The sequence below is a fragment of the Sebastes umbrosus genome, chromosome 10, assembly GCF_015220745.1.
Source record: "Sebastes umbrosus isolate fSebUmb1 chromosome 10, fSebUmb1.pri, whole genome shotgun sequence".
Classification (NCBI taxonomy): Eukaryota; Metazoa; Chordata; class Actinopteri; order Perciformes; family Sebastidae; genus Sebastes; species Sebastes umbrosus.
The window spans coordinates 11,900,963-11,917,031 of NC_051278.1; the positions used below are offsets into that span (position 1 = coordinate 11,900,963).

Below are 16,069 nucleotides of genomic sequence, written 5' to 3' on the forward strand. Positions count from 1 at the left end.
GCTATGATTGGCCAGTCTGCGTTCGAGGGGCGCGTCTTAGCTAAGGGTCAATTATGCTCCTGTCATGCCAAACAATTTTTGGGAGCTGAAAAAATTATAGGAGAGTGTGTGGATAACAGAAAAGTCAGATTGTATAGAAGTCTATGAGAAAATGACCCTACTTCTCACTTGATTTATTACCTCAGTAAACATTGTACACATGAGTTTATGGTCTCAATCGCTAGTTTCAAGTCTTCTTCAATACAGCATGATGTTCATTTAGTAAATTATGGTCCCATTTAGAGTCAAATAGACCATAAAGCAGGGTATGCTTTAGGGCGTGGCTACCTTGTGATTGACAGGTCGCTACCATGGCGTTGTCCGGTCTGGGAGTTGTCGGCGTTTTCATCTTACAACTTTAACCTTTTCACTTTGGTTTCATGAAAGTTCATTTTAACATTTTGGTTGCTTAAAAATGTCTTATTCAGCATTCGGTTGTACTTAGCTCCACCCTCTCGTGTCACTTCTGGTTGCAAAAAATCTAAATGGTGACGGCCGAAATGCCAGGCTTCAAAACAGCAGTCCACAAACCAATGGGTGACTTTACGGTGACTACGTCCACTTCTTATATACAGTCTGTGGTCTGCACCTCCAGTGACATTTTGAGGTACTCTCCTTACACCAGCCGTCTCGTTTTGTGTCCACACAGAAAATGTCACTGAGTTGAGATTTTGGACTCCCGCAGCGACATTGTTTGCGTCTGACCTAATTTCTCAGTGCCTACAGGTTGATTCAAAATAGCAGATCTCTGTCGAATAACACCAGGGACATGAGTGTGTGTGCGTTGGGGATGTGCATGACACAGACTCTAGGAATGTTTTAATTATGCTCTAGGTAATTGTGCTCATCCAATGATGTCTATTCATAGTTTGAAGGTATTTAATTTGATGTACAGATGAAGCATATTCATCTTGATTTAATCACAGTTGCCAGCATTCATGCTGGCACTGTAATAAAATTTGTTCTCCTTTTTTACACCGAGGGCAATGTGAAAGGGGACTGTAAGCCTTGAGGTCAATGATTCATTCTCCTGGAACATGTCGTCACATGTCACATTGCTTTCTTATGATTAATATTGACCTCTCGGTGTGAATACTGCTGCAGAAGAACAGCAGGGTAGTAATGCTGCTGTATTGGAAAGCAGTTGCATCACCAGTGATATATATAGAGTAGATGTATTGTTCAGGCCAGCAACACTTCAAAACAAATAGCAAAATCCAATTAAAAAAAAAGGTCAACGGTATTCAAATATCATCATGAAAAAAAGAGTTCAAATATGTGTCGTAAATGTCAGGAACTGAACATGATTTATTGACACTTCATATCCTGGTCTGGTACTGTATGTTCTCTGGAGGCGTCACTCTTTCTATAGCCTTTGGTGCTGACATAATCTCCATAAGTAAAGACAGATGCCTCTTATTGAGTTTTATCTCTGGTCAGAGTTTCTGCAACTAGGTCAAGCTTCCAATCATAGTCCATCTCTCTCTCTCCTCCTATTTGTTTGTCACTCCCAATTTAATAAGAGGCAATGAACATAACAGCTTCTATTGGGTGAAGGTAATCTCTGAGCATATGAGCCTTCACTCAAAGCACATCTGCTTGCATACACGCAAGCAACCACTGCTGTGCATCCCTCCTGAGAAGCAATTACTGCAGCATTAATCTCTCTGTACTGTGAATTAGTTCAATAATGAATTGTTAAATGGCTTTTCACTGTCACAAACGTCAGCACGTGCACGTTCTACCATCACTCCCACATCTACACACATAATTCAATATCATTATGTCTTTACTGATAACGCTCCCGTCATGCTGCAGTGGTTCACTGTGTAAATTGCCGTTTTTCTCTCGTGAACGATATGGTGTGGAGCTCCAGAGTAGAGGCGATAATTCAGGGCGCGTCAGCTTAAATTCAATCATTAGGACCATGTTTATGCATGACCGCACGGGCGCAGATGAAACATGAGGTGTTAATTTGTTGACTTTTTAATTGATGCACTCGCCTGGAAAGGTATAGTCATTTATTGGAAATTAAAAGACCAATCATTATCTCAAATGGAAAAAGCAAAAGTCCTGCACCCGAAAAAAGACAAAACATTGAAGTGAATCATTCAGTTTAGAGATCAGTGCAGAGTGGGGTTTAAAGAAATATTGCCTTTCTTGCCGAGAGTCAAAGGAGAAAATTGATATCACTATCATGTCTTTATGCTAAATAGGAAGCTACAGCCAGTCAACAGTTAGCTTAGCTTAGCGATAAAGACTGGAAACAGGGGAGGCAAGGAGACGGAGACAGCCAAAGGCATCAGCAGGCTAGTTTTCTGCAGCCTTGCCAGTTTGTCTATTTGCTCAGAAGACGATAAACTGTGAAGAAGCACATAACACAACTGATCTTGAAAAAATTGTAAAGCTCACTACAGTGAAGGGAAAAAACACTTCAGTCATAAATTAGAAATACACATGAATAAATTGTGAGAATGTATAAGGGCTAAGAACATTATGATGAAGTATATGATGGTCATTCCCATGCTCTATTATGTCCCATAAGTTGTTGCGGCAATTTTTCGGTTGATACCATTTGTTACACAGATCTGGTGCTAAATTTAACATTTCTTTACTACTTCTTTTCTTTGGACAGAGCCAGGCCAGCTGTTTCTCCCTGTTTACGGTCTTTATACTGACCTGAGTTTATTGCCTGCTAGCTCTAGCTTCATACTTAGCATAAAGATGGTATTGATCCTCTCATCTAACTCTCTATAAGAAAGTGAATAAGCGTATTTCCCAAAATATCAAACTGTTACTTTAAAGTTTTTAACACTTCCAAAAAAAAAAAAAACTGCCTGTAATTTATAGAATTTCGAAAATCCCCTGAGTTTGGGTTTAAGTATTTTAAAATATATTTAAATGTTTATTTTTCTTTGTGCTCATTTCATTGTTACCAACTGCGGCTCTGACTTTGACCCAAATAATGACTCAGGCCATACTTGCTGGCAGTGATAACCCTGATGAGCTTTTCCTAAAGTCTTTGACAGATCCTGACTAATTTCCTTCCGACTCCACAGTGAGCTATTACACCTGAAGTGGCACTGTAGGAGCCTTTTGACTTTTATTTGGACCACATTCATCGCTATAGCAGCCCAAAACCAGTTTCTCTCAGATGGCTGTGTGTCATATCATGCCCTGCTCCCACCGAGGGATTAACAGAGAGGAGAACATGAACTTGGAGGTTGAGGACAGGGGATGGCAGAGATAGAAAGTGTGCTTTTAGCTTTGCACATCTGTTTTCACCCTTGTGTAGCAACTAAAGTGCTTGTGCGTGTTCAGACTCGATGTTGGATTTAAACAATTTAATTTAACGGAGCTGAGTAGTTAATGTCAGAGAACATATCTCTCTCAGTCAGGATAGTGACTGAGATTATTATCACACTTGGCGTTCAGCGATGGAGACATTTCTCGTCACACATCATCCTTCCTCCTCGCTGTCATTGCAAAGTGTCATTGAGAATTCGCCAAAGGAGCTCCACTGTCTCTCTGAGGAATAAAAAGGTGTGAATGCTTGAGTCCCGCAGCGTTTTAGTCTTTGACATGTAAAAGACACATTCAAGGTTATCCCAGGGTAAGATAAAATAGAGATCTAAATCTGCTAAAGTAGAAAGCAATCTCTGATTTCAAAATGTCCTATAGTGATCAAAGAATAGTGATAAATATTGGCACAAGTGATGACTGTGATGAGCAGGAATTTCCCTCTAAACTAGTCACTTTGTTTTAATGCTTCACGAGACCCAAGTCAAACTCCATGTGCAGCTACGAGGGCAGCCAGAATTAAGCTCTAATCGCAGCGAGTCTGGTGGCCCCATTCTGCCCACGCAAAAAAGCAACTTAATTACGGCGGGCAATGATGTCAGCCGAATTCAAGAAATAATCTCTTGAAGGGATTCAGAGGAGCAGACTCTAGATTAACACGCTAACCTTTGTGATGCATCTTCATTGAGTAATGAATAATTCATTACAGTAAACCATATCTTGCTCCCACGGCAGTAATTGGGTAAGATAGATGTGTATGTGTGTAGAATAAGCATTACATCAGAGCTACAAATAGAACATGTATTAACGTGCCACAGTGAGAGACACCTAGAAAGGTTATCATTGACACTGAGGTGTACCATTCCCAGAGCCACAGAGGAGCAGTGGAGGTATTCTTGGATGTTTCAGATCTGTTTCCTCCCCTGGAGGTTTCTCCCCTCCAGTGGAGGCTCGGACCCAAAAGGTTTTGTAGTCTGGCTGGTGTCTGGTATTACACCCATGTCATGTGCTGCCAGAAGGGATGCAGAGGTAATTTCCCAAATTTAACATATTTAAAGCTGCACTAATCAATATTTCTATTTCTATTTTACATATTAATTTTAATTGATCAAATTACTTTATATTATATGAAATGGGTAGCTTGTAGTAATGAACCCACAGAGAATTGTTACCCAACTCTGCAGTTCACAGTTTTAACCTTTTTTTTTTTAAACATGTTTTGGTTTTCCAGCCCAAATACTCTGCTCTCATCAACATTGTTGGTGTATTGCTCAGGACCCAAGGAAGTGCAGTGTCGAGTGTGAAGTTGTTTACGAGCGGTTCTCGAGAAACACCGGAGGCCATGCAAACTGTTCCGAACAGGCATGTTTTGAACGGTCACTGCACTAGTAGTGGAACATTTTGCAGTTAAAGAGACCAAAACAGAGATGATGTTGTGTTTGTTTGTTCTGTTGCCCCCCATGGCAAAAAAATCAATGAAGTAATAATCAGTAGTTCATCTGTAAATTGTAAATAAATTGTCTGTCCCCTTCTATGGAGAGAATAAGGCTAATAAGGCAGCACACCTACCACCTATATAAAATAAAAAAGCTTCCATCAAATTTGGCACAATTAACTGTAACTACTTTTTATCCAAATTTAGAATAAAACACTTCATATATAAGCATGGTAAATAATTAAAAGAATCATAATTAATAATGTAAAAGTGCTATATATATATATATATATATATATATATATTACTGCGTGCGAGAGGTTGTTGTTTTGTTCACAAATGTTTATGTAGTTGACAGTAGCTGTATTTCCCTTGCTTCGTGTTATGTGTTCTCAGTGGCCTTGAGATACATTTGTGCTTCAAAGTAATGGAATAGATTTTACTTGTTTATTTTCTTTTCCACGCACACACATTTGTCAGACTCCTGACCTACATCTCTCTTCACAGACAGTTTGAAGCTGTAATGTCTGCAGCAGCACTTGCTTTTGCTGTGGTCTTTTGTTGATCTCTCTTTTGAGCAGTGACCCTGTACAGTGCAATATCCCAAAAGGTTTGAAATCAACACAGAATCTCCTCCTGCATAAATGTGGACGATGACTGACTCACCGGTGCATGCTGAAACTGTGAGGTCAGTTGCATCTTTGCTATATGGCTTTTAGGTGCCTGTAGACATTAAAAGCATTCACCACACACTCACCCAGTGGGACCTGTCGGTGTCAGCTGTCTATTTTCTGCTCAACTCAATCAGCCAGTGTTTGTATTTGTCTCCGGGTAACTTTCCTGCAGCGGACATCATTATATAACTACTAGCTTTGCAGATGATGTCCTCTCACCTCACTCTGAAACATGCACCGCAAGCAGCCCACAGTGTCATCTTCAATGTCCTTTACTGGTGAGAAACGCTGATTCATAAACAACCAGTGGTCGTCCTCATCACATTAATTGGTTTGATGTCCCCAATACACACACACGTGCACATTATTATAATAAGCATCTCTTAAAGAGTAGGTGGTGGGTGGGTGGTGTTAGCAGAGGCCAAAAATGTAAAGTGTATACTGTGAGTCTGGAGGAGGCTCCCCTGAGAAATGGTGACTATTTAGAATCAATTTATTGCAATTTCACAATTGATTTGCATAATTAATGCCAATCTGAACTGCTTCCTGTCCTGCAGGTCAGGCAATCACAACATAGTCATTATGTTAGATGTGGTAATTTGCGTCTAGAGCACCCTGCTTAAGGCAATTTACAGAACTTTACTCTCCATTTACAGACACAGCAACATATAAATCAACATGAATTCAGAGTATACATTACAGAAAGTATGTTATAATAAGCTACTGCATCGAGTTATTGCTCCACTAGCTTATAATTGCTTTGGTAAAAGCCTTCAGTTGCTGGTTTAATGTTGCTCTACTCCGATAACACGCGGAGGTCAGGCCTGGGGAGCTTAGCCTCAAACAATATCAGCAGTATATACACTCATAATATACTGGAACTGAGGAAGGAACCAGATTCTTGTAAAACCTTCTAGGGTTTTTCTATTGAATCGGGCAAAAGATGATGCAGATATAAACTTATTAAAATATAAAATGAAAGAATCAAAAGGTTTAAAGAATAGGGTTTGGCATTTTGGGAAAGACAAAGATTCACTTCCCTGGTGGCTATGGTGCTGTGCCAAAGTTAAAAAAAAAATCCTGAAATATGCAGGCAGCTAACGAATGAATGACCAGCAAATTTTTGCAACTTTGGTGACCACAGGTATTGGCGCTGGTTACTAAGGATGTCACAATATTAGAAATTTAGTAGTCAATACCAATACCCGTGAACTTCCACGATTGTCGATACCAATTCGATAACACGGTAAAACCCCCCCCAAAAAACAATAAATCCCATGTACTTCAACATACACTCCTTTATTACCGTTTGCATACTGGCTTTTGTGAATTTATTCTTAATCCCTGATGATGCGCTTTACAAGATTACATTTAAACACATCTTGATAATGTTAGAATTTACCTTCGCCCAATACTGAATGAGCTTGAACATATAATTATGTAACTCAATGCAACCTTCGTTTACGTTGGCTTTTAGCTCCGTTATTTAGCCAAGCAGGACTGCGCTGCCCACAGGCTGCCAAGACCTATAACATTTCTCTCTTCCTGCCAATTTCAATGTGGATTTGTTGTTCAAAAGGTAGCATTATCAGGGAAATTTTCTATTGTCCCCGGGACGATGTTATTCTGGAGCCCTGAACCCCGGCACCTATGGCACCTTATAACGAGTACCGTCATATTTCAGAATTTTGGCATCAACATGGTACCAAAGTTTCGGTTCTTGTGACATCCCTACTGATTACATTGTTAGAAGGAGGACTACAAAATCAGCAAGTGGAGGCGAGCTTCAGTAACGACCAATAACATGAGCTCCTCTCAACCCCTTTAAAAGCAGCAACAGGTGAAACAGAGAAAGAGGCTGAGGTCACTGAGAGAGAAAGAAAGAAAGATAAGTTTATCTCTATAAGGCACCTGAAGGTCCAAAATAAAAACAAAACTCAAAACCCATGTCATTGTAGATCCAGTAGCTATAGCTGAATGGTTAGCCAGGTTAGCTTGATAAATGAATCGTTGTGGTGCATAAACATGACCATGTGTTGGCAGCTCTTGTGACCGAATGAAACTTTTTAAAACACTAATGTCTGGACAATTTGTTCTGCTATGCGGATAAATGATTGTTTCCATCATATCATCAAAGAGCTTTGTCAAACTTTGCTTCCACATTGTCTACCTCTCTCCTGCTGTTGTCTCTTCCTCAACAGCCTCCGTCTTTGTTTTACCTCCCACTCCAGCTTTGTCCTCTGCTCTGCTCTGCTGCTGGCTGTGCGACAACTCAGATTAGGCTGAACACACACATCTGTTCTCCCTGGTTTACACAGTTTTAATCTTCTTCAGGTGTCCCGTACTTTGTTCTAATTTTCTCACATAAAATTGTCATTCATTGCTCTGACAGTACGTATGAATGTTCTTTTGTTACAAACATAATGTGTTTCTTATTTGAGTGCATAATTATTATGTAGCATTGTCTTGCAGTTCTGTTTCTGTTTCAGACTGGGTGAATAAGGACCTCAGTGTGCAGTGATTAGTGAGGGAAATACAGTCCAGTCCTGCTATGATGACATCAATATACTGAAACAAAATAGTGGGTTTACATTACTCAATGGTGATACATCGGAGGAAACAATGGCCTGTGATAGGGAAGACATATGTACCGTTCTTTAACAGCTGTTGTTGCCTGTCGGGCTTGAGTTTGCCACGTTATGATTTGAGCATATTTTTTATGCTAAATGCAGTATCTGTGAGGGTTTCTGGACATTATTTTTCATTGTTTTGTGTTGTTTTTTGATTTCCAGTAATAAACATAAACATACATTTGCATAAAACAGCATATTTGCCCACTCCCATGTTGATAAGAATATTAAATAGTTGACAAATCTCCCTTTAAGGTACATTTTGAACAGATAAAAATGTGTGATTAATTTGTGATTAATCACGATTAACTATTTTAATCGATTGACAACCCTAATTATAATGTCTTGCTGTAGGGGAAGGTGTAATGAGAAACCTCAGTGTTTGCTGGCAGGCATAAGCACATGGTATTTTACTGCATATTTTATAGTCATTCTCACCTTCATACCATGTTGTCAGCGCAGCATTGTAGAATAAAAGGCCATAGCAGAAGAGATGAGAAACAGAAGAGGATTAGAGTATAGACGTGCGTGTCAGACAATATAGTGACTGTATATTATTTCCAGGCAGGACTCCAGGGGTGAGAAGGAAGCAGACGACTAGTGGACGTCATAGTAGAAGTGGAAGTGACGCACTGCAGCTCTAAAGGTAAATGTTACACAGCGACTAGAGGAAACAGTGTGGACTGATTGGTGACTGGTGAAAGACATTAAGCTTTGAACATAGAGTGATTTTCTTACCTTTAATGCAGAAAGAGAAACACAGCAAAATGTCCCGTATACAACAGAGATGAATTAGACAACAGAGATACACTGAGGCAGCAGCTCGCCGTTGGTCAATCCAGTAAAGTTCCATCTAACACCAGTCTGCCATTCGATATGTCGGTGTTGCCCTGTGGAGAAGCTGATGATAGACGATGAAAAGAGTTCTTCAGACACTCAGCAGACCCCCGCAGGGCCTGAACTCATAGACGTACATGTGGGGGGTGAAATCAGGTAACATAGTCAGAGCATGGTGACAGTTTAGAGGCCATCTGATCCTCTCAGTCACCGTCACTGTCCAGCTTATCTCCTCATAGTGAAAGCAGACCTGCATCTATGTCCTGGTCAGGGTTTAATGTGGACCGAGGTCAGATGGAGGGTTGTTTGTCTCAATTAGAAAGTTGTTACTGTAGTTATTAAAAGTCACTTATTGGAAATTTTTCAAGTTATACACCAATCAACTTAAAATAACCGTGAAGGAACGGTCGAATGACTCTTCTGTCAGTTTCTGTGGTTCAATGTCACAAGAATTGACATAAATTCATTCTGTCTCTTTTTTTTCAACAGTGATATATTGTAGTTAAAAAACTAAAACTGAAATGAATTTATGTTAATTTTTTTATTTGTTTTTTAACCAAGCAATATCGTTTCAGTTTAGTTTTAGTTTCAGTTTACCATAATAACCCTGGTGCATAAATGTTCATTCACATTGCATATTTACCAAGATTATTTGAATGTAAGAAAATACAGCATTTCTACAATGACTCTGGTTCAATGACAATGTAGCACTATACTCTCATTTTCCACTCATTCAAATTCAACCATCCGAGAAGTGTGATATCCCTTACCTGCCATGTGACCCAGGTTGGCGCACAATTAGACAGCCGGTCAGATAACCACACGCACTGTAGTTAAAGAGACGCTGTCATTGCACATCATCATTTATTGTGTTTTTTGATTAGCAACCATGGTGTGGTTTTAGTTTCATTCTGAAAAGACCACTCTGTGTTCTTTATAAAGGAATAATTAACACAATGTATAATCTTGTTTGTTTAAACCATACACAAACCAAAAACGCATAAACAAAAACTTGTGGTTTTACAGAGAGTTCGTGTTGGAAGTATTTCTTAATCAGATGCAGCGATTCAAAACAAAACGTTGAAAAATAGAGCAAACTATTAAGACTTCCTCGGTTATTGCTGATACGAGATTAAAAAGAATCATTTTAGTATTTCCTGCTCGGCTCGCTCGTAATCGTAAACTTCAAAGAGACAATTTAATTAGGTGCTGCTGTGTTGGTGAATGAGTACATCTTGTTGGGTTTGATGCCCGTCACACCAACTTTGCAGCGTGAGTGATTTTTTTTTTATCATATCCTGCAGGAAGATTGAGTCTGTAGTCTATACCGTGCTACTGAAGGCCTAAAAGCTGCTTCACTTGTTATTTCTCACCGGGAAACATGAACACCTTGATCCATGAGTGTGTATGTGCTGTATGTGCCGTCACTTGGAATGTTTCACAAGAGATACTGGTCAGATTGCTGAAATCAGTCTTTATGAATATTTATATTTCAGGTAGGAATCTTGTGTTTCCTCTTACTGATCTATTTGTCTCTCTGCGGGTATCGGCCTGAGAAAATAATATTCCCACTCCCACTCCATAACTCCCAACAGCCGGGGAATTATTCAGCTTTATGAGCCAGAGAGGCGTGAGGGAACGACATGAAGCTGATTGGAGCTCTTTCAAGTGAGACTTCTCTTAATGTGTCATTGGAGTGACCCAGATGCCTACAGCAATACAGTTGGTTTTAATGATGCTGTGGATAGGGACTGGGTAAAGCTGCAAATGAATTGGGATTCTTGGGAATAAAGTTATCTGAATCTGATGCACAGTGGAAGTAGATCAGTGTGCCGTACAGCATGAGGGAAACGGCAACAGAACTGCAGAAGTGCATCAGATAGAGTTTCCTTGTGGAACACCAGCTGACATGCAGAGAAATGTGTTTTCCGGCTGTAAGGACACACTGCAGACTTCCAGACAGGTAATTGTACCTGCTAAACACCAGCGTGTTTGCATTGGGAGCATGTTAACATGCTGATGTTAGCATTCAGCTCTTTGTGCCTGCATACAGCCTCACAGCTTGGTAGACTCTTACAGATGCTGTCTCGTTTTTTAATCCATCATGCTACTTAACTTCATCGTATGCCCGAATTTGTAAAATGTGTGCAAGAACTTCCTGTTGTTGCTATATTGTTGATGAACTGAAGTATTGATCACATTAACAGCCTATTTTTTCAGCAAAAGCACTTATGTGAAGCTTTGTAGATTGTGATGCAGCGGGGGCAGACAGTAGCCTCTCACAGTGGTAAGTTGATTTAATTCATTCATTCAAAGGCCCTGCCAGTCTTTCCTTGCCAGAATTTTACACATGTTTGAAGCATTATTTAACCTCCTTCCTGACAAGCTAGTATGACATGGTTGGTACCAATAGATTCATTAGGTTTTTCTAGTTTCTTATGTTACCAGGTCTTCACTCTAGCTACAACCTCCAAAAGATTGATTGCGTTAATGCGTTATTAATGCGTTAACTTTGTCAGCCATACCTATTATAAAAGTGTCATGAATTATTTCCTTAAATAATGGTTAAAGAAACGCGCAACTTAAACCACTTAATTCTCCCCAAAAGGGAACCTGGGAGTCGCAGAGCATCTTTGTGAATCCTGCTGTTTATGTGAGTTGACTGGGAGGGAAATACAACCCATGATTTATGGGTAAAGTTCAACAGCACATAATGAGCAGAGAGGTAGTTTGTGTCTCTGTCTGACATAGGTTGACAATGTTGTCTACCTGCTACCGGTTACGTAATGCTGGTGAGCGAGATGTCTGAGGGCGCAGAGGGGGTTAATCCTCGTGGTGGAATCTTATCAATGAAACACAGAGCTGGGTCAAATTGTGACTGCGGATTCTTGAATGTGTCTGGAAGTACCAAGTGGAAGAGGCAGGTATAAGACGCTCGGCTCAACTCATCTTTAATACATTACCCCTCGTCTTTGTGGGAGTCAGAGCCGTGTTTGAAGTCTTCTAACCTCATTAGGATTCGGTTTGCTTATGCGGGATGACGTCTCCTGCACGTCTGTGAGGAATAAGACCCCAGAGGAGGAGGTTTGGATGCTTCTTTTGATGTCGGCAACATGGGATTGTGTGTTTCTTGCCAGCAGAATGGTCGGTTGTGGCTGCAAATCCATCTCTTCCGTACTCATTCACACAAACACACACATGACGTTTGATGTCTCCATGCAAGGCCTCTTTTATGAAAATCAATAAATAGAAACTACCTTTTTTCAAACCAGAGGCAGCTTTATTGTTTGTGTCTCTCCTCACCCTTATTCTCCTCTGACCGTCCACTCTTTTCCCCCATCCCTTCACTCAGTGATGTTTCCAGGTGGGGGCTCTTTCATCCTTGTGATTAGAGCTATTGAAAGCCTGCTACTGGCTGTCTGACATTTCAACCAAGTGACAGAGAACTTCTAGCAACTAGCAATCAGTCACAAAAGGCCTTGGCATGGTCACACGGAAGCAAAACAGCAAAAGTTTACCGATATAGCAAGAAAGAAAACAAAGAGCAAAAACATTTACTAACAAGGCATTCATTTCTTACCTGCATTTGATTCTAATCCAAGTTTGTACCTGGAATCAGACTTTCCACGGTTGTTAGGGACTTTCACAAATGATTAGGGAGGGAGGGACAGAAAAGGGGGAGCGTATTACATTTTTTTGGCTAGGTTAAAACTTACATTTTACAACCTACATTTTCTCATCCCAGATATATGTTTAATAATGTTATTCATCCCTTGTGAAATTTATTGTAAAGTAAAATAAAGATCAAATAGTTACATCAAAAAGATACCTTTTGTGTGGCCATTATTTTCCCAGCCTGTTGCCAAGAAAAGGCGTATGAATGACACCATAATGTGCAAGGCATTTAGCATGCATTAGTAATGCCGTTCTTGCTTTTGTCGTTTCATTTATACACCGTGTACATGTGACGTAGAATAAAAAGTGAGAAAGACTCCTTATGGCGTGCGGGAGGTGGATGGGTCCAATAAACACACAACTTTTAACCAGGAGACCGGTGTTTTGTTTTATAAGTTATGTTAGTGACATTTGTCACATGTTTTTTGCGATGTTTGTGACGTGTTTTCCATATTTGTGTTACATTGTTTCTGTACGTATTTTACTTAGTTTATGTACTTATTTTAAGCCCAACAATGACGTTTTTTCCTAAACCTAAGTGGTTTTGTTGTCTAAACCTAACTATGGACGTTACCATAGTTTGTTGTGTGGCGTATAAATGACACACGAAAAGCCTAAAATGTGTTGTTGTGAGATGTGGAATGTCTTTGTCATGCTATTTATACGCCTTCCTGTGAGACCGGTTTGATTGTCCCCATCCGAAGCAGATTGTATGCTCATTATGTCAGTTTCGAGAAATGGATAGATGTGGATGTTTTGCTATCTAAATCAAGTGGAGGGTCCAAAGAAAATATGAATAAATGCCCCCAATCATTTTCATACAGTCTCTTAATTAGGTGGCACACATTCTTGAGTCAGCGTGATTTTGTCTTGCGTAAAAGGTTTTATGTGCTGTGGTAACTCTCTAACAGCAGGTGTTTGCATCGTGCTGTGAGTACAGCCGAGGAGTATGTTCAGGATATAATTTACTCTGCTTACTGTCAAGGCCATAGCTCTCCGAGGGATAATATATTCTCTTTATGTTCAGACAAAGAGGAGCTGTTTGTGCAGGAAATTGCTTGTCCATGCAGTGCAGTCGTATGTTAAATACTGATGAATGTTGAGGGCTATGGCAGTAATGATGTAGCAATGAACAATTTTCTTTGACCTTGGAGATCCTGTGTTTCTTAAAGACATCATGCAGTATTATAATTGCCTTTATAAGTGGTAGTAGCTGTTCATGTTATCTCAAAAGAGAAAATCAGTTAGTAAAGTTAAAAACTGTTCCAAATGACTTTGACAATAATTCCTCCAAGTTCTTTTCATCATATAAACTACTTAGAGATTCGCCTCACGTCCCTCTGACTGTACGTTATTTCACACCGAGCCTTAGTTTCTGTAGGAAGGATTTCTTCTTTTCACTGTAATTACCACGACAAATGTCACAGAGGCTGATTGCTATTCAGAATCAATTCCAACGTTAAACACGCTAATCTAGGTGGCGCATCAATCTGCCATGTTCTGTCAGCAGGAGACAAGCTACCTGAAGGAATGCCAGCCACGCTTTAATGATCCTCTCTGCTGCTGATTTTCTATCACGCGTCCATCCACCTGCTAGTTACACTGTTACATGAACAAAGTGGCTTGTTCCAGAGCTAAAATGTATAATTTTCCCCAGGTTATTTCCTACTGCAGCAGTGAGAGGATTCCAAATTTATCCTTGAAGGTTGTGTGAAAGCCTCACTTAAAATCAGCAGAAATTGTAAGACATGCTACCCAGGGAAGTGTGATGTTAGTGAGCTCGCTCTTGATTCTGACGTGTGAAAATAGTGTGAAACTTGTCAGTTCCAGTTTTCCTTTGACGACTTTATTGGCATCATAAACCAGGACAGGTGCAAATCAACATTTCTCAATGGCAGGCAATATCTGCTGGTGTTTAAATATATGATATGTAGGCTATTGATTAAAAAGCATTATGTATACCAGCTTTAAGGCGACTGCAGTGCCTGTAGGCAGGTCATTCTTTATTAATGCTTTTCATCTAGTTCAATGTCCATCATGTCTTATGTATGGAGCTGTGGTAGAAAGCTATGAAAGCTATGAGTCAGTATAGGTCAAAGAGACTCATTTATCATCATCCAACATTCATCATACTGCATACAGTTCATGTGTATGGAAAAGTTTGCAATACAGATAAAAATAGTTTTTACCTCAGGCAGGCAGGTACAGTATTCTAATATTATAATGCATAATACTATACAGGCTGTAAGGCAAGGGCTGCCAAGATTGCTATTTAAAGACAGCCAGTCGCCCTTTCCTCTCTGTAGACAACTCTGTTTCCTAGAAATTACATTTATTAAGATCATATCTGCAAAGTCACAAAATGTTTATAGGCCCTACGGGATGTAGCCTATCTGCAAAATGCTGTCTGGCAACATATTTTATTTGCTTTCTCTTAGAAGAGTAGATTGATACCACTGTACCATAAATATGAAACTAGCTCTGTTTGATGGTAACAAAACATACCAGCACCTCTAAAGCTAACATATTAACACGTAACATGTGTTTTGCCAGTACAAAAACTGAAGTATAAACATGACAAGTTGGACAGAACTAGGTTAGCCGTTTCCCCGTTTCTAGCAGCGGGCAACCTCCTGGTCTGAAAAGTCAATGCTGGAGGGATGGACATGTACAGCCACCTCTCGTGAGCTTGTTATAGCATCACCACTCTCTACAAGTCCTTGCGGCTTTGACCTTTTGATCTTCAGCCTACAAACCATTAGTGTCTAACCTTTGAAAGCCTCTCATTATAGTGTTCCTTTGTGCCATGTTGGTTTTGAGTGAAACAGAAAGGCTTTAGTACCTGAGTGAGATGTATTGGGTTTGACTTTGTTTTAGCCATGCTGGCTGCTAATAGCAATGTTGTTCAGTCTGTCAGTGATCTTCTGAATTTTCCTCTAGCGACATCATGAGGTTGACATTTTTTAGTTGTTTATGTCAAGATCACTGCTGGATCGCTGGATGGATTGACATGAAATTGGGTCCATACATGTACGTCCCCCTCAGGATAAATTGTAATAATTTTGGTGGTTCTCTGATGTTTCATTTAGCACCATCGTCACGTCCAAATTTGTATTTATCCAATACTTTGATTTACGACCAAATAGCTACTTGCACTACCCATGACATTCCCATCAGCCTCAGGTTTACTTTGTGTAAGTACACCTGAGGTGGCTAATTAGCACATGGTAGCATGCTAACATACTAAACTAAGATAATGGTATATATTGTATTACATCATCTGCTAAACATCAGCATGTTATTGCATTGTAAGTGTGAACAAGTTAGCATGCTAACATTTGCATTTAGCTCAAGTACAGCCTCACCGTAGAGTCTTTTCCTTTGATTAAGCGCTGGTATAACAGTTGCCCTCTGATTCCAGTCTTGGAGCTGAGCTAGGCTAAACACATCCTGAACGAATCAAAAAGATAACATTTCTA

General features: G+C 39.9%; 2 long non-coding RNA genes across 2 annotated transcripts in view; one reads left to right on the forward strand and one right to left on the reverse strand.

Annotated features, from left to right (window-relative positions):
* The window catches only part of LOC119495880, a 28,532-nt gene extending 19,189 nt beyond the window's left edge, over positions 1–9,343 (reverse strand). The window contains exons 1-2 of the long non-coding RNA XR_005208586.1: positions 9,332–9,343; positions 5,891–5,897 (exon numbers count right to left, since the gene is read on the reverse strand). This is a non-coding gene — a long non-coding RNA (uncharacterized LOC119495880). The remainder of the gene's footprint in view (positions 1–5,890; positions 5,898–9,331) is intronic.
* LOC119495879 overlaps positions 1–16,069 on the forward strand; it is a 48,124-nt gene that overhangs the window by 1,273 nt on the left and 30,782 nt on the right. The window contains exon 2 of the long non-coding RNA XR_005208585.1: positions 8,643–8,724. This is a non-coding gene — a long non-coding RNA (uncharacterized LOC119495879). The remainder of the gene's footprint in view (positions 1–8,642; positions 8,725–16,069) is intronic.